The sequence below is a fragment of the Lynx canadensis genome, chromosome E2 (assembly GCF_007474595.2).
Source record: "Lynx canadensis isolate LIC74 chromosome E2, mLynCan4.pri.v2, whole genome shotgun sequence".
NCBI classification, from domain to species: domain Eukaryota; kingdom Metazoa; phylum Chordata; class Mammalia; order Carnivora; family Felidae; genus Lynx; species Lynx canadensis.
In genome coordinates this window covers 26,622,483-26,642,070 of record NC_044317.1, presented here as the reverse complement: position 1 = coordinate 26,642,070, position 19,588 = coordinate 26,622,483, and positions in this window count along the sequence as shown.

Sequence of the window (19,588 nt, the reverse complement as noted above, 5' to 3'; positions counted from 1 at the left end):
TGATGTGTGTTGTGTGGGTCTCTTTGAATTCATTTTACTTCATTTGTGGAGCTTCTTGGAGGTTTATATTCATGTGTTTCATAAAATTTGTTAAGTTTCCATCCACTATTTCTTCACATGTTCTCTCTGGCCTCCCCCAATTTCCATTCTTTTTCTCTCAATTTCCATTCTTTTTCTCCCAATTTCCATTCTCTTTCTCCTTTCCACACTGGCTCTTCCCTCCTTCAGGGACTCCCAAAAAGTGTATGTTGTATACTTCATGGTATCCCACAGGTTCCTCAGTCTCTGTTCACTTTTCCTCATTCTCTTTTCTTTGGTTTCCTCAGACTCTGTCATTTCCTTTGTCCTATATTCAAGATTATTCAGGATTCTTCTGCCAGCTCAAATCTGTCTTTGAATCCGTCTAGTGAATTTTTCACCTCAATTATTGTTCTTTTCAGCTCAATTTCTTTTGGCATCTTTAAGACTGTTCTTTTTAAAGTGTTTTAAGACTGTTGTTTAGGGGGCGCCTGGGTGGCTCAGTCAGTTAAGCATCCGACCTCGGCTCAGGTCATGATCTCGCAGTCCATGAGTTCGAGCCCCATGTCAGGCTCTGTGCTGACAGGTCAGAGCCTGGAGCCTGCTTCAGATTCTGTGCCTCCCTCTCTCTCTGACCCTCCCCCATTCATGCTGTCTCTCCCTGTCTCAAAAATAAAATAAAACGTTAAAAAAAATTAAAAAAAAAAAGATTTGTTTAGTATATTTGCCATTAGGTCATTGTAAGAGACTGTGTTGATTTACTTTTTCCCTTTGGATGGACTGTACTTTTTATTTCTTTGTAAGCTTTGTAAATTTTTTGGGAAAAACTGCATATTTTGAATTCTTAAAGTTTCTATTTTTGAGAGAGCAAAAGCAGGAGAGGGACAGAGAGAAGGAGAGATGGAATCCCAAGTAGGCTCCACACCATCAGAGCAGAACCTGATGTGGGGCTCGAACTCACAAACTGTGGGATCGTGACCTGAGCCAAAACTAAGAGTCGGACCTTCCACCGACTGCACCACCCAAGAACCCCTGATTTTTTTTTAATTAAGTAGGCTCCACATTCAACATGGGGCTTGAACCCATGACCCTGACATCAAGAATCACATGCTCTGCTGACTGAGCCAGTCAGGTGCCCATGGATACTTGAATTTAATTATATTGTAAATGTGAAGATCAGATTCCCCCTGCTTCCCAGGGTTTGCTGGGGATTTGCTTTGTTCTTTAAATTTTGTTTATAACTTTAAAAAAAAAATCTTTATAGACTGCGGCACCTGGGTGGCTCAGTTGGTTGAGTGTCCAACTTCTGCTCATGATATCCCAGTTCATGAGTTTGAGACCCACATCGGGCTTTCTGCTCTCAGTGCAGAGCCCACTTCAGGTCCTCTGTACCCCTCTCTTTGTCCCTCTCCTGCGTGCGCTCTCTCTCTCTCTCTCAAAAATGGATAAACATTAAAATATATATTTATCCTGTCTCTGTGCCAAGGACCAGCCCTAAGGTATAAAGTTAAGGTCCTGGCTCTTATTTTAGCCTTTCTTTGGGCTTGCATGATCATTTGCCATTTTCCCCCAAATATGCAGTTGCTTTGAGTGTCTGTGATGGGTTAATTCTACATGTAAACTTGACTATAGTCAGAGATGCCCAAATAATAACGGTATGTGTTATTTCTGGGTGTGTTTGTGAGGGTGTTTCCAAAAGAGACTAGAAGAGGATCAGGAGAACTGAGTAAAGTTCTGCCTTCACCCATGTAGGCAGGTATCGTCCAATCCATTGAGGATCCAAATAAAACAAATAGGCAGTAGAACAGCAAATCATTGTTCTTCTTGAGCTGAGATGTCTATCTCCTCGTGCCCTCAGATCTTAGACCTTCTTGTTCTTGGGACTTTTCACTCCAGTACTCACACCAGCAGCCCCTCACCCCCCTGGTTCTTAGGGCCTCAGCCTCAGACTGAATTATACCAGTGGCTTTCCTCCTTCTCCAGTTTGCAGATAGAGATCATTGGACTTCTCAACCTCCATAGCATGAACTAATTCCTATATACACACATATATAGGAGATTTATAATATCTACATATAATATATTGGTTCTTTTTCTTTGGAGAACCCTGAAGAATACAATGTCCTAGTCTTAATGTATGTCTCCCAAACTAGAAAAAGGTAAAAATGAAGGGGAGTGGGGAGGAAGCATCCTGGGCCTTTAAATCCCTTGGAAGTCACTTCAGCTGGAGGGAGAGGGGTTGCAGCAACGGGGGGTGGGGGGCACAACAATGGCTCCCTGCCCCTTTGTCTATACTTCTGTGATCAAAACCAATAATCAGCAATCAGAGCACAGGTCTCTGATATTTGGAGAACGAGGTCCTTTTTCGCCCATTCTGGCCCCTGGAAGCTTATGTAAGCTGTTCCAGGGATATGGGCACAATGATCTACCATGGGGACAGGGAATGGGTACTTCGGAGCTCAGAGCTGAAACCAACCAAATTAACTGCAATTTAGCTGTCTGAACCTTTTCCCTGGAAGTTACAAGCCTTCAGTAGACTCCAGAGTTCCAAAATATATCTGACAGATTCTACCAATGGACTTGTTGCCTAGGTAGGAAAACCTACTTCTGATGATTCCTACTCCACCATTTTTCCAGAGTCCTCTTAATATGTATTATTTCAAGCAGCCTAGTTTTCAGTAATTGGTTAGAGCAGTGATGAGAAAATAATTCAATAGGAGACCTAAAATTTCTGGTTTAAAAGATAAGCTCGTTTTCTCCATTTATCATCTTTTACGTACTTATGGTTTCCAACTCGGGCCCCGCCTTCCAGATAAATTTAAGGTATCTATGTACTTCTCAAAATATCAACCCCCGAATGACCTATCTCTCCAGACCCTGCTGACTGGAGCAAAATAAGCATTGTGCTAGATTTGAGCAGCACGTTTGGGCATCTCAGATTAAGCTATGCTCATTATGCTGGAAATGAACCGAACACCTGAAACTTCTCCCTTCACGTCTCTTCTGTCCTGTTCTTGAATCCTTGGTCTGTTTTTCTGACTTTGGGGCATGACTCACCTTTGATTCCTCCTAAACTTCATGTTGTCTAAATAGGTGATGTGTCTCACATCACACTACTGACTGGTTCTTTGTTGCCATTTCAATTCCGTGTACTTTCAGAGAAAGGAAAGAGCAGGTAAATCTGGCCCCTTAAATCTCAGAGGAAGGAAGCTAATAGAGGCAACATAATAAATAATATAGTAGGTAAAAGCCTCTATATTTAAAAAAAAAAAAAAGGCTCAACTTGAGGGCCTAAGATATGATTTACATGGGAAGTCTTCACAGGAAAGCCTAACATGCTTTCCTAGCCTTGTGCTTTTCTCCATTTGGCCTAAGAATGGTGGACACTCTCATTTCCCCACCCCTAGGACTTCACAGTGGCCCTCCCAGTAGGCCATAAGCATGAGATTACAAATAAATGAGTTTACATAATTACTGTGCTGCCAGAGGCTTCTGGTTGTGTCTATTCTGAGGCAAGGGTAGATGGGGATCAGGGCTTTAGCATCGTCTCCAGGTTCAAGTCCTGGTTCTTCTGTAGTGTTGGCCTTGTGACCTCAGGCAAGTGAGCCAGGCTGGCAAGACTCTGGCCCCTGACTCCACTCACCCTCATCCCTGCTTTCACTCTGGAGCCGCACCATACCCCCAACCAGTACACAAATGTACCAAGAACTTCCCAGAGTTTGGGGCTCAGGCAGCCTATAGCGAAGAAGGAGAAATCCCCTGCTACTTTACCAAAGTGGCTGTAGAAAGGGCTATACCAACTCATAGGCATTCCCTCCACCTGCCATCATAGTAACTTCTTGGTTTCTACATCCATTCCAATCCATCGAATGTTCATTCATCTATCACACGCTAAGTGGGAGCCAGCCAGGCATGCACTAGGCTCTGTTCTGAGCCACAGCAATGAATGGGACAGGGACTCCTTCATAGGGCTTTTCTCTTACTGTCATTCATGCCCTTGAGCCTGCAGCTGACCTGGCCAGGAAGAGCAAGCAAGTCAGGCTCAGTCCCTCCTCTGTCGATAGGGATCATAACAGTCCCCATCTCCTAATGTGGTCCTGAAGCTCCACAGGAGATAGAGAAAGGAGGGTTAGTAGCTGGAACTAGACCAGTATCTAGTACATGGTAAGTGTGTTGAATTATATAATCATTATATTCTACTAGAATATAAACTTCCTCAGGGCAAGCCTGATATCAGATTCCTTTTTTTTCTTTTTTTAAGATTTTATTTATTTTTGAAAGACCGAGAGAGACAGACCATGGGTGGGGCAGGGGCAGAGAGAGACAGAGATGGAATCTGAAGCAGGCTTCAGGCTGCAGAGCCTGACACAGGGCTCAACCCCACGAACCGTGAGATCATGACCTGAGCCGAAGTCAGAGGCTCAACCAGCTGAGCCACCCAGGAGTCCCATACTGATAACAGATTCTTTCATTCATTTCCCTTCCAGAATATAAGAAGGTGGAAAAACACTGAATTAGGAGTGACAAAACCCAAGTTCAATGATTTTGCCATTTACGTAATCATCTAGTGACTGTGGATTGGGTTCCTACTCTGTTGGAGCTAGTGTTGAACACAGCAGATGAGCTCCTTGGCCTCATGGAGCTCACAGTCCATGGGGAGGGACAAGTACTTAAAAAGTGAACACTTAATTTCAGACCGTGATCAGGGTGGGAAGAGAAGACCATGACAACTGGTGTAGATTTCTTGTCCCTGGGGGACTGCAGAGCCCAGCAACTCCATGTTGTTGAGCCCCCATGTGTGGGCTTGAAGCCAGGTGAGCCCAGGTTCAAATCCTCACTCTACCAGCACAGACTCTGAGACCTGGGCCCATCACTCTCCCCTCCAGGTTTTAGCACCCTCCTCTGTAAGATAGTATAGGGTGCTGTGCAGGTGAGCCTGGACAGTGGGAATGGAGGAACTCAGACTGTGTCCCAGACTGAAAGTATCCCCTAACTTGATATGCTGAAGGGTGAACCCACAGTATGATGGCATTTGGAGATGGGGTCTTTGGGAAGTAATTAGGTTTTGAGGAGACCGTGAGGCTGGGCCCTCATGATGAGATTAGCACCCTAGTAAAAGAGGTTGCCTCTCTCTTTGCCTCCCTCATCCCTGCCTCTTTACATGCATTAAAAGAAGAGGTCCTGTGAGCCTGCAGTGGGAGGATGGCCACTGTGCCAAGTGGAGAAGTCTCAGAATGAAACCCACCTTCTCAGTACCTTGATCTTAGACTTCTGGCCTCCAAAAGTGGCAGATCAGGGACGCCTGGGTGGCTCAGCCAGTTAAGCGTCCAAACTTCAGTTCAGGTCCTAAGCCCCCAGTTCATGTGTTCAAGCCCCGCATCGGGCTCTGTGCTGACAGCTCAGAGCCTGGAGCCTGCTTCAGATTCTGTATCTCCCTCTTTCTCTGCCTCTCTCTCACTTGCGCTGTCTTTCAAAAATAAATAAAATGTTAAAAAAAATTTTTTTAAGTGGCAGACCATGAATTTCTGTTTAAGCCACCCAGTCTCTGGTACTTTGTTACGGTGGCCTGAGCTAAGGTGGCACGGCCCCAAGCACGGTGACAGGGTGCACATCCACGGTCCCTGGTTCATTTCTGCCATTAGGTTCAGGGCTGCGTTTGGAGCTGTAAGCGCTGTCTGTGTTTCCCTAGGGTGGGTGACCGCCACCGCATCTCCTGTCTGCGGTCAGAACTGAGCACCCGACTCTCTGGGCACAGCCCTGAGCTGATGGGGATCGGTGCCAGGTCACTGTTCTTAGACGCCCTCCTCCAGGGGAAGCCCACTGCATGGCTCCCAAGGCTTTACCGCAGCCTGCAGCCCCTTCCCACCCCACCCCACCCAAGTCTGAGGGATGTCCAGAACGTGCTGGCTGTGTGTGTCCATAACACAGTAGGCTGGATTCTTTCCTGGTGTTTCACTTCTGACGAAGCTTTGCTGCAAAAGAAGAGGGGAGATTGGAAGGGGCTCACCCATAGGACAGGACCCAATTTCTAGAGCGTGAGAAACCAGACAGTGGCGTCCCGAGAGACAGGGTCTCTCACCATACAGGAGAGCAGAGCACAGCAACAGGAAATTCACTCCCCACACAAGTATTGAGTGGCTGCTGTGTGCCAGGCACAGGCGGTGGGGGAAGGGAGGGGCTCTGGGGTACAGACGGGACCCAGACCATGGAGGCACAGAGGTCAGGCTCTGGGATCAACCGTCCTGGGCCAAGCCTAGCTCCTCTACTTGGCATGCCCGAGAAGCCAAGAACATCTGTTGTTTTCTGTCAACATTCATTCTCCATCTGCCCTCCTACCTCTACCCTTATCATCCTCTGAGAGACCACCCCTTTGACTCACATGGTCCCAGAGAAGCTGATTGTGAGCCCCGTTCCAGGGGAAGCGCACAGGCCCCTCCTCAGCCCATGCCTGTCAATGCCTCTCACTCCCCCTGCCATGATGCACACAAGTCAGAGCCCGGGACGCACCCCTAGGCACGCATGAGTTCCTGCTGGACCTGAAGCCAGAGAGGAAGTAGGGACCAGGACTTCTGTATCCATCTGGCCACTAAAAAAACCCCAAAGTAAATCAGACACGGGAGAAGCAAGAGCCACAGATGAGGAACCAAGGCCTGATGGCTTTTGAGTCCGTGGGTTAGCCGTGCCTGAACTAGCTGGGTCCCCACACTTCCCAGCAACATGAGCAAATTGATGGCTTCTTTTAAATTATTTGTTATAAGCCCGTCAACTTTCTGTTCTAATACACATACCCAGAGCAGTGGCAGGTTTCTAAAATTGGAGTACAAACGAGACCACGGTATTCCAGGTTGTACTCGACGACTCAAGGTTAGTGAGGGACTATTGATAAGGGGCAGGTTGGTGACGGCATCAGAGAATATCTGATGTAGACAGAAAAGCTGCTCACCTAAGTGGCTTTGTGGATACCAGATAAAGCCTGACCTTTCCCCCCTCTGTTTTGAGAGTGACTCACAGGCAGACTGGTTGCTCCATGGGTACCTTCAACCTCCCAGGCAGGGGATGGCCAATATCCAGGCAGGCTCACTGGCCCCAGGATTAATGCATTCAACTCCTCCAGGAACAGGATTCTTTATTATTATTTTTTTATGTAAAAGAATTTTTTAATGTTTACTTTTGAGAGAGACAGAATGTGAATAGGGGAGGAAACAGAATCCAAAGCAGGCTCCAGGCTCTGAGCTGTCAGCATAGAGCCTGATGTGGGGCTCGAACTTACAAACCACAAGATCATGACCTGAGCCGAAGTCAGACGTTTAACCGACTGAGCCACCCAGGCATCCCCAGGAACAGGGTTCTTAGATCAAGAGAGGAACAAGGAAAGGCACGTTTCTGGGTAGAGGTTGGCAAAGCGGCAGGAAGAATTCCATCTCCAGATGGGACGGGCAGGAAGCTGCTAGATCTCTGTCAACTAATGGGGCCTGGCTCCCCTAGCTGCTTAATAAACTGATATTTCCACAGGAAAGAATGAATGAATGAATGAGTAAGCAGACCTCACAGAAGAGCAGAGTATGGGAGATGGTTATTATACAGGGAATTTCCTGAGACCTCAAACGACCTTGGGACATCACTTGACATGGTGGGTCTCAAATTTGTCATTCAGATTTTTGCCACATTTGCCTGCCACCAATTTTATTTCAAGTAACCCACTTTTTAAAACTTAAATATACTATGGCAAGTACATGTACAACACAGATGCAATAATTCTAAGCCTAGGCCAGCCTCTCTGTTAAGAAGGATTAATGATGGCACAAAAACAGACACACAGACCAATGGAATAGAATAGAAACCCCAGAACTAGACCCACAAACGTATGGCCAACTCATCTTTGACAAAGCAGGAAAGAACATCCAATGGAAAAAAGACAGCCTCTTTAACAAATGGTGCTGGGAGAACTGGACAGCAACATGCAGAAGGTTGAAACTAGACCACTTTCTCACACCATTTACAAAAATAAACTCAAAATGGATAAAGGACCTAAATGTGAGACAGGAAACCATCAGAACGTTAGAGGAGAAAGTAGGAAAAGACCTCTCTGACCTCAGCCGTAGCAATCTCTTACTCGACACATCCCCAAAGGCAAGGGAATTAAAAGCAAAAGTGAATTACTGGGACCTTATGAAGATAAAAAGCTTCTGCACAGCAAAGGAAACAACCAACAAAACTAAAAGGCAACCAACGGAATGGGAAAAGATATTTGCAAATGACATATCGGACAAAGGGCTAGTATCTAAAATCTATAAAGAGCTCACCAAACTCCACACCCGAAAAACAAATAACCCAGTGAAGAAATGGGCAGAAAACATGAATAGACACTTCTCTAAAGAAGACATCCAGATGGCCAACAGGCACATGAAAAGATGTTCAGCGTCGCTCCTTATCAGGGAAATACAAATCAAAACCACACTCAGGTATCACCTCACGCCAGTCAGAGTGGCCAAAATGAACAAATCAGGAGACTATAGATGCTGGAGAGGATGTGGAGAAACGGGAACCCTCTTGCACTGTTGGTGGGAATGCAAATTGGTGCAGCCGCTCTGGAAAGCAGTGTGGAGGTTCCTCAGAAAATTAAAAATAGACCTACCCTATGACCCAGCAATAGTACTGCTAGGAATTTATCCAAGGGATACAGGAGTACTGATGCATAGGGGCACTTGTACCCCAATGTTTATAGCAGCACTGTCAACAATAGCCAAATTATGGAAAGAGCCTAAATGTCCATCAACTGATGAATGGATAAAGAAATTGTGGTTTATATGCACAATGGAATACTACGTGGCAATGAGAAAAAATGAAATATGGCCTTTTGTAGCAACGTGGATGGAACTGGAGAGTGTGATGCTAAGTGAAATAAGCCATACAGAGAAAGACAGATACCATATGGTTTCACTCTTATGTGGATCCTGAGAAACTTAACAGGAACCCATGGGGGAGGGGAAGGAAAAAAAAAAAAAAAAGAGGTTAGAGTGGGAGAGAGCCAAAGCATAAGAGACTGTTAAAAACTGAGAACAAACTGAGGGTTGATGGGGGGTGGGAGGGAGGGGAGGGTGGGTGATGGGTATTGAGGAGGGCACCTTTTGGGATGAGCACTGGCTGTTGTATGGAAACCAATTTGTCAATAAATTTCATATATATATAAAAAAAATAAAAATAAAAATAAAATAAAAAATAAATAAAAAATAAATTAAAAAAAAAAAGAAGGATTAATGAACTGGAGAGGTGTTAAAGACCTCCAGAAGCAAACAGAGACTTTGTCTTGGTATAATCAGCACCGAAAGGAATGACTTCCCATGAGATTTACTGCCGCTTGAAACCATCTTGTACATCTTGGATGTCGTAAGATGTGCTTGTCTTGGGCTGTTGGGACACAGAAACACAGAAATGGAGGGCACGGCAAATCTGTGGCTTGGGACCTCCTAGGCAAAAGGCCACTAGACCACTAGTGACCTATCCTGCTGCCCCTCTGGGCTGCCCTCTGGGACCATCACCTCCCTGTTTCCTTTAGGTTTTGGTCCTTGGTTCACCGGAGGCTGGCTGGGGCTCGGAGTCCAGACTGGGTTGCTCAGAACCCCATCTTGCTACATACTTATTAACTACCCTAATTTCAAAGTAGCAAGGAACACAAACAATATTTCAAATTGTTGACAGCAACCATAGTGTGATATGAAAAATATCTGATGTCTATTGCTGAGACTACTGTGGTCTGTGACCTACAATAAGGTGCATGTAGAGTTTAGTGAAAAGAAAAGTGTAACCTTTTGGGCTTGTTGTTGTAAAAATACAGATTTTATTATTTGGGTAAAGCCAAAAGATGAAGAGATGATTGCCATTGGCTGGGGTACGTTTGTTACAGATCTCAAGAGGGGCGGACCGGGAAGGCAGAGGAGCCAGTCAGGAGGCAGAGGGAGCAGGGGGGCGAATGTGGGCAAGAGCCTCTATTGTGGTTTCCGTGCAAGGAAGCAGTGAGGCAGGATACGCGGGCTTACGATTGGCTAGTTTGAATCATTCCAAGGGCTCTGAGGTCTAGGAGCTGTCTCTCCTGTCATCCAGGACCTGCCCATGGAGAAATCAAGGAGTGGGAATAGCGGCCCAGAGTACAAAGTGGTGGTTGGGGTATGGGTTTTAGATTTAGATGGTTTTAGATTGAAAGATGTACTCACAGGCTCAACATCATCTCTAGGGGTTAGCCCTGGGAGGGGCAGTCTCTCTAGGCTCGGCAAGTCCCCAGATAGTAAAAACACCAAGAATACATGGTTAATATGTGCACCCGAATTCAAGGCCCCCTGAGTCTTACTTAAGCTGTCAGATTGAGAATCCTGTCTGAGAAAAGCCCAGATGAGAAAGGCAGTCTCAACACCTGAGAGTCAGAGATCCCAAACCCAGTGCCTTGGAGGAACAGGCAGGCGACATCAGTGAGGGCAATGAGCCAAGGACAGCAAGGGTGGGGCTGTGGGATTTATGCCCCACAAAGGCCAGCTCCTTTTAGCCCCAGCCAGTGAGGATTACCCGGGATTACACCATCTTCTGAGCATTCAGGTGAAGCCTGATACCTAAACTCTGCATATGTGTGAGAGAGAGGGAATGAAAAAAAATCACTGATTTTTAAATGTTGGCAATTACTTTTTAAAAAAAGTAAACATTGCATGAATAAGCACATCTCTGAGTTGCAAAAGGCCTGGGGCCACCAGCCTTGGTTTTGCCCCTGTCCCAGGGCATCCGCTCCCCCAGGGCCATTCTCGCTCATGGAGAATCTCTCCTCTTGCTGCAGGAAACCGTGCCTCCTCTGATTCTGGCTTGGTTTCTTTTGCCTATGGAGTTAAAACTCGAACATTCTTCCAGGCTTAATTTTTCCCTGGTATTCTCGGGAGCAAAGAGAGCATGTGGGGTGACATGGCACAGCTTTTTACAAAGATTTTTTTTCCCCTAAACTTTGAATTTCTGCCCCAAGTCCCTCAAGTTCTCTGACTGTGGGTTTCCTCACGTGGACCAGGAGGCTGACGACAGGGACCCCCACCTGGGGCTGCACTGCCTATTCTAGGAGGTGGTGCAGGCAGTAAGCTGGCCAATTACCGTCTAGTGCCACAAGCCAGAGTTGCTCGGCCTTGTCTCAGCCTCCTTCCAGGTTGGCTGTACTGTTAATCCTACCTCACTGGTGGGTAAGTAGAAGCAGGAAGACCATGGACTTGCCTGAGAGCATCCTGAGACCAAGCCGCCTGGGTAGCTCTGAGGCTGGGGGGTACGGGATGGAAGCCACCTGCCTGCCCCGCCCAGGAAGCCCCTCCCCCTGGATCTGGCTCACACCAAGAGGGATGTAGAAAGTAGAATAGATGGATCAAAGGCTTAATCATAAAATAAGAAGGACCATTATTCAGCCCTCACGTGTTCAAGGTGGGACGCTTGATTCTGTCGGGGAGGCGAACGCCCTGAGAGCAGTTGGTGCCTATCAGGGTGGACCAGGGTGGCAGAGGCTGGCTGGTGTCCAGTGAGGCTGTTTCAGTGGGCTAGAGCTGCGGTGACAAGAACCACAGACCGGGGGAGCTTAAACAACCGAGATTTATTTTCTCTCTGTTCTGGAGACATCTGAGATCAAGACGTCTATAAATTTGGTTTCTTCTGAGGCCTCTCCCCTTGGCTTATAAATGGCTGCCTTCTCCCTGTGTCCCCACACGATCGTCCTTCTGTGTCCATATGTCCTCTTTTTTTTTGAAAAATTTTAAATGTTTTTATTTATTTTTGAGACAGAGACAGAGCATGAAAAGGGGGGAGGGGTAGAAAGAGGGGGAGACACAAAATCTGAAGCGGGCTCCAGGCTCTGAGCTGTCAGCACAGAGCCCAAAGCGGGGCTTGAACTCATGGAGTGTGAGATCATGACCTGAGCTGAAGTCAAACGCTCAACCGACTGAGCCACCCAGGCGCCCCCACATGTCCTCTTATAAGGACACCGCTCTTACTGGATTTCAGCCCACTCTAATGGCCTCATTTAAGTTAATCACTTCTTTAAAGACTCTTCTCTAAAGACGGTCACATTCTGAGGTCCTGCGGATTAGGACTTGAGCATGAACTTTGGGGAGGACACAATCTGGCCCATGATGAAGGCACATGAAGCTGACAAGGGTCAGCTCACTGGTCTCCAGGGAGGCACATGGTGCTGGGGTAGTGGGGGGTGGGAATAGGAGGAGTGGGGACTATGGGAAGCGGGGAGGGGTCAGAGGTGAAACAGAACAAAGCCTCCCCTGGCCCAGGGTGCACCGGGCTTCAACAGGATGCTAGGAGGCCCTCAGGACCTCTCACCACTCAGCTCAGTCCGAGGCCCGCTCACTGTGGCCCCTCTCTTCACGCACGCAGGAATAGTGCCTCAACTCTGTAACAGACAATCCAATATGAACTAAGCAAAAGATTTGAATGGAGCCTTTGCAAAAGAAGATACGCTAATGGCCAACAGTACAGGTGCTCAGAGTCGTTATTCATCAAGGTAACGCACATTCAAACCACAAGGAAGAGTTAACCCTCGCCCCAGAAAGGCTAAAATTCAAAAGACTGACAAGACCAAATGTTGGCAAGGACGTGGAGCTGGTACCACTATGATAACTTGTTTGCAGGAACGTGAAATGGTACAGCCACTCAGGAAAACCAAATGAAGTGTCTTAAAAACCTAATTATATACCTACTATGTGACTCAGCAATTCCTCGTAGCTATGTAGCCAAAAGAAATGAAAACATATGCTCACCAAAAAAAAAAAAAAAAAAAATTGTACAAGAATGTTTATAGCAGCTTTCTTCCTAATAACCCCCAAACTGGAAATGGCCCAAGTGTCCATCAACAGGAGAGTAGATGAAATGTCATGTAGCCAGGCAGTGGAATACTGCTCAGCAATCAGAGGCACAATGTCACACAAAACGACGTCGGTGAATCTCAAAAGCATTATGTTACATGGAAGAAGCCAAAGGAAAAGAAGGAATCTGTTCCAATGATCTGAGGGTCTGGGATAGACTGGATAATGCATAGGGCAACCTCTAATAACAAATAATCATTTGGACCCAAATCTCAATGGCACTGTGTTTCAGAAGCCTCAACTAATTTATGGTGGGAAAAAATCAGAACAGTGGTTGTCTCTGGGAGATGGAGACAGGGATTGCCTGAGGCTGGGCACGAAGGAATTTTCTAGGGTGATGGTAATGTCTCCTATTTTGACAGGAATTTGGGTTACACAAGTGTATGTGTCTGTCAAACTTCAGCAGACATATGCTTCAATTTTTTGTATTTCATTATAAAGTTTAAATTAAAAGAAAAACCCGGAAAAAACTGAAGTTTAATGGCATGCATGCTGAGGTGTTTAAGGGGATTGCACTGATGCCCACAATTTACCTTGATATACATTCAAGAAGTAAGATGGGGCACCTGAATGGCTTGGTCAGTTGAGCATCCGACTTCAGCTCAGGTCATGACCTCACGGTTTGTGAGTTCAAGCCCCTCATCAGGCTCTGTGCTGTCAGTGCAGAGCCCATTTTGGATCCTCAGTCCCCCTCTCTTTCTGTCCACCCCCCACTTATGTGCTCTCTCTCTCTTTCTCTCTCTCAAAAAGAAACATTAAAAAACTAAATGAGATGGATCGGTGGATAGAAGGATGGATAGATACACCTAGGTGACTCTTCTCATTAAATTCTTTCTGTTCAAAGCACTGGTGTGGTTTCTGTCTCCCATGTGGACCTTCACAGCCTTTGAGAAGCCATTCAAAAAAGGTTCTTAGTCCATCATCCAGGCCCTTCGCCATCCAACCAATGCATCCAAACACATTATCCTGTACCCTAATTTGCGGTCACAGTCAGCAAGTGGCTATTTCGTGAAGACAACTCTAGCTTTCCTGCCGCCCCCTCACATGCCGGTGTCGCTCTGCACATTCTCTTCCGTTTGCCTGTGTGTCTTCCCACTTCTCCTCCTAAGTGTCATTTACCTCCTCTTTGATACCTTCTGTGATTTTCTCAGGCAGAGAAAAGGACTACCTCCTCTGGGCTTTCCCAGTGCCCTCCAAGAACATGTACCCAACCTGGTGCTGTTGGCATAACTGTGTCTCCCAGACTAGGACCTGCTCCAGGCTTGGGACCCATCCCCATTCCTTCCTGAATCCTGTGAGCCTAGAACATTGCCTGGCCCTGGGAAAAACTCCATATCTGTTGAATGAAAAAGATAAAGAAACAGATCCATTCTAGAGTGGTAAAGAAAAGCAGTTTCTAAGGTCTAACAAACGAAGTTAACATTTTAAAAACTCAAGTTCCATTCCACTTAAAAAATATATTAAGGGGCGCCTGGGTGGCGCAGTCGGTTAAGCGTCCGACTTCAGCCAGGTCACGATCTCGCGGTCCGTGAGTTCGAGCCCCGCGTCAGGCTCTGGGCTGATGGCTCGGAGCCTGGAGCCTGTTTCCGATTCTGTGTCTCCCTCTCTCTCTGCCCCTCGCCCGTTCATGCTCTGTCTCTCTCTGTCCCAAAATAAATAAACGTTGAAAAAAAATATTAAAATTATTTAGTGAATATAATTGTTAGCCTGGATCTTGTTTTTGCTCTCTCTTTTATTTTAGCACGAGTTGGGGAGGGGCAGAGGGAAAGAGAGAGAGAATCTTAAGCAGATGCCTTGCTGAGCATGGAGCCCCAACTTGGGGCTTGATCCCAGGACTGTGGGATCATGACGTGAGCAGAAATCAAGAGGAGGACGCTCAACCAACTGAACCACCCAGGCGCCTCTTGTTTTTCTCTTTTTCTTTTTTATTTATTTTTTTAATATGAAATTTATTGTCAAATTGGTTTCCATACAACACCAGTGTTCATCCCAACAGGTTCCCTCCTCAATGCCCATCGCCCACTTTCCCCTCCCTCCCGCCCCCATCAACCCTCAGTTTATTCTCAGTTTTTAAGAGTCTCTTATGGTTTGCCTCCTTCCCTCTCTGTAACTTTTTTTTTTCCTCTTCCCCTCCCCTATGGTCTTCTGTGAAGTTTCTCAGGATCCACATAAGAGTGAAAACATATGGTATCTGTCTTTCTCTCTCTGACTTATTTCACTTAGTATAATACCCTTCAGTTCTATCCACGTTGCTACAAAAGGCCATATTTCATTCTTTCTCATTGCCAAGTAGTATTCCATTGTATATACAAACCACAATTTCTTTATCCATTCATCAGTTGATGGACATTTAGGCTCTTTCCATAATTTGGCTATTGTTGAGAGTGCTGCTATAAACATTGGGGTACAAGTGCCCCTATGCATCAGCCCTCCGGTATCCCTTGGGTAAATTCCTAGCAGTGCTGTTGCTGGGTCTGTTTTTTTTCTTTTTAAGCAGAGTTCTCACTTTCTGCTGCTCTGACTGGCTTTAACAAGTTCATAAAAGTTTATTTAACAAATTCATAAAAGCCAGACTTGCCTTGATGGTCTGCCTGAAGGACCAGATTCCTTAAGGATCTGGTGCACATTATTTTTTTTTTTTTTATTTTTTTAAATTTTTTTTTCAACGTTTTTTATTTTTGGGACAGAGAGAGACAGAGCATGAACGGGGGAGGGGCAGAGAGAGAGGGAGACACAGAATCAGAAACAGGCTCCAGGCTCCGAGCCATCAGCCCAGAGCCTGACGCGGGGCTCGAACTCACGGACCGTGAGATCGTGACCTGGCTGAAGTCGGACACTTAACCGACTGCGCCACCCAGGCGCCCCTGGTGCACATTATTTTTAATGGTAGTAACTTTTTCTTGTTTTATTCTTGAAATTATACATCTTTTTATAAATTAAAAACAATGGGAGGGGGCGTCTGGGTGGCTCATTCAGTTAAGCAACCGACTTCGGCTCAGGTCACCATCTCATGGCTTGTGAGTTCAAGCCCTGTGTCAGGCTGTGTGCTGACAGCTCAGAGCCTGGAGCCTGCTTGGGATTCTGTGTCTCCTTCTCTCTCTGCCCCTCCCCCACTCATACTCTGTCTCTCAGAAATAAAAAAATTTTTTAAAATTTAAAAAATGGGGAGTGAAACAGATAAGAGACACATAAAGAAGAAAATTAGAGCCACATAAAAAAGAAACTAAAAACTCCCTAAAACTCCCTAAAATCCACCTAAAAATAACCGCTGTTAGCATTTGGCAAACCAAATGCACCAGTAAGAACCCAAGCTGCCTCTTTTAAAAACAATCCGATACTTTTTATTTTTTATGATTTCAAACTGTCCTGTCTGGTTGCTAAGCCTGAGCACAGACAGCTGAGGCCTTACCCTTAGTGAACGGGACCCCGATCACAAAACCCAGGTCCCAGCTCTGAAGTCTGCAAGGCTGTGGAAGCATGAGTTCAAAGGACAGACGGCAAGAGTGGAAAAATATCTCGAGGGTGATAAAATGACAAATAGCCCAATGAACAAATTTTAAAGCACACTCATATTTGAAAAACAGAACTATTAAATTAGCAAAAGGGAACACATTAGACATGGCAGAGCTGAGTTTCCAAATGTCTTTTTGGAAATAATTAACTCCCGGAGGCAGGAACTGAGTACATTCCCTGCAAGTGGGAAGTGGCTACAGGCTTGCAAACTGGAAGGTGGCCCTGGTGAAGGGGCGTGTGGAAGAGGGCTCTGGGAGGGGCTGTGCTAGGAAACCAGGCATTTCTCCCCATACCAGGAGGCTCTTGGAAAGAATGCTTAAGAGCACAGGCTGGGAGAGATGCCTGGGTGGCTCACTTGGTTAAGCGTCTGTCCAACTCTTGATGTCGGCTGAGGTCACAACTTCACAGTTCGGTTTGACCCAGTTCAATTCGTGGGATCAAGCCCTGGGTCACGTTCCGTGCTGACGGCACAGGGCCTGCTTGGGATTCTCTCTCTCCCTCTGTCTCCCTGCCCCCTCCCCTGCTCTCTTTCTCAATAAATAAATAAACATTAAAAAAAAAAAAAAAAGCAGGGGCTGGGAGATCTGGGCCAGTCTTTTCTCCACCACTTCAGCAGTACGATTGCCAGCCAGTGTCTTAACTTCCCCAAGCCTTGGTTTTCCCATGTATAAAATAGGGGAAATCTAGATTCCTACTTCGTAGGATAGTAGTGACAGACATAGAGAACATTTCAGATGGATTAGCAGTCTGCGGTCAACATTCAAGGCTTGCAGGTGACAAACTGTGGTTGCTCCCAGGACAAATGAGATGGAAGAAGGACAGGCATGCGTCCAGGAGGCTCACAGCTGATTCTGGAGAAGAAAGGGGCCAAGCACCATGAAGGTCATTAAAATGACCTGGGACCTTAGAACTAGACTCTTGCTGATTCACTATAGGGAAGAAATCATGCAGTGAGATTTAACGCAGGCAAAGCCCGTGAGAAAACAGACTGATCCTGGCGAACCAGCCAGCTATTGCTGCAGCACTGCGGGATAACAACCATCCCCCAAATCCAGGGACTTACAACCACAAGTGTGTGTGGGTCTTCTTGCTCAGGGGACTGTAGATAAGCTGGTGCAGCTCCTGTCCCCAGGACCTTGCCAGACCTACTCCCTGCATCTTATTCTGGACCCGGTCTCTGTAGGAGGCTGCTACCCAGTGTGTGTCCTTTCCAAGTCAGCAGCCAAGAGATCAAGAGCCAACTCAATCTCAAAAGCACACATGTGACGTCTTGTGACATTGCACTGACCAAAGCAAATCACATAGCCAAGCCTGAGGTCAGCAGGGGCAGGAAGTTACACTCTCCTGAAGAGGGAGAGGAGGGGAGATAACACTTAATGGACAACACTGCCGTCTCTCATATCTGGAATAAGACCTGTAGGACCAGGAGGTGTCCAGGTACATGTGTACACACCCCTCCACCCACAGTGTTTACCAAGCACCCACTGGCCGCACCAGGTACCAAGGCAATGATGAGGATGCTCACACTTGGGACTCCCCGGATATTGGCCACACAGACACCTCAGTTGCCTTATTGCCAGCAGGCGGTCTCTCCAGCTTGTGTTTCCTTCCTCCTGTGGAAGACCTTGCTTATAAATCTAGCTCCACTCACTCTCCTGTGCCTCTGGAGAGGGGCATCTGCAAAACAAATGTCAATTGTCCTGGGTCCAAAACCAGTTAGATGATTAGAAATTGATTGGGGCGCCTGGGTGGCTCAGTCAGTTGAGCGTCTGACTTCGGCTCAGGTCATGATCTCACGGTTTGTGAATTCGGGCCCCCGCATTGGGCTCTGTGCTGACAGCTCAGAGCCTGGAGCCTGCTTCGGATTCTGTGTCTTCCACTCTCTCTGCCCCTCCCCTACTCACGCTCTCTCAAAAATAAACATTAAAAAAATTTTTTTAATGTTTTTAAATGTTTTTTTTATTTATTCTTGAGAGAGAGAGAGACAGAGCATGAGTAAGGGAGGGGCAGAGAGAGAGAGGGACACAGAATCTGAAGCAGACTCCAGGCTCTGAGCTGTCAGCACAGAGCCCGACTTGGGGCTTGAACTCAGGAGCTGTGAAATCATGACCTGAACCGAAGTCAGACGCTCCACTGACTGAGCCACCCAGGTGCCCCAACATTAAAAAAATTTTTTAAATTTTTAAATCCAGCACTGGATTCTGTATCTTCTTCCTTCAGAGGAAGTGGGAGGTGGTGAGATTTGGGGAAGCCCATTCCTTCCATCTTCAGAGTCTTAGGCAGGAGGAAAAGGAGCCTGGGAGACAGAACTCTGGAAGTCTAGGACTCCTTCCAGAGGCATCTGGCACAATCTCCAGCAGAGTGCGTGGTCTCTAATTTCTCACAATGGGCCACCTGCTTTGGAATCACCGTGGAAGCTGATTAAAGACACAGATACTTTGGTGTCCCTAGTGCCTTCTAACCAGGATCCCAGGGTCAGAGCAGGGGCTGTGTGGGTCACGGCATCTCCAGATGATTGTGAGAACCTTCAACCAGTCACTCAGGACCTGGAAGTTTTGAGCTCAAAAGTGGAGAGGAGAGGGGTGTCTGGCTGGCTCAGCTGGTGGAGCTCATGGTTGTGAGTTTGAGTCCCATGTTGGGTATAGAAACTACTTAAAAAAGATAAAATTTCAGAACACCTGTCTGGCTCAGTGGGAAGAGCAAACGACTCTTGATCTCAGGGTCGTGAGTTCAAGCCCCACGTTGGGTGTAAAGATTACTTAAATAAAACTTTAAAAAAATAAAAATAAAATCTTTATTGAAAATAAAGTGGGGGTGGGACGCCTGGGTGGCTCAGTCGGTTGAGTGTCTGACTCCTGATTTCGGCTCAGGTCATGATCCCAGGGTCGTGGGATCAAGCCCTGCATCAGGCTCTGCACTGAGTGTGGAGTCTGCTTAAGATTTTTTCTGTCTCTCTTCCTCTACCCCTCTCCCCTGCTCATGTTCGTTCTCTCTCTCTCTTTCTCTCAAATTAAAAAAAAAAAAGTGGGGAGGAAAAACAGAGATGCCTCCTCCCTGGTTTTATGTGCTAATTCATTTTCCAGAATTCCCTGGTGCAAGCCAGGATGTTTAGCAACTGCTAAATTTGGCTACTGCCCATTTTACAGATGTGGAAACTGAGATAAAGGTAGCCT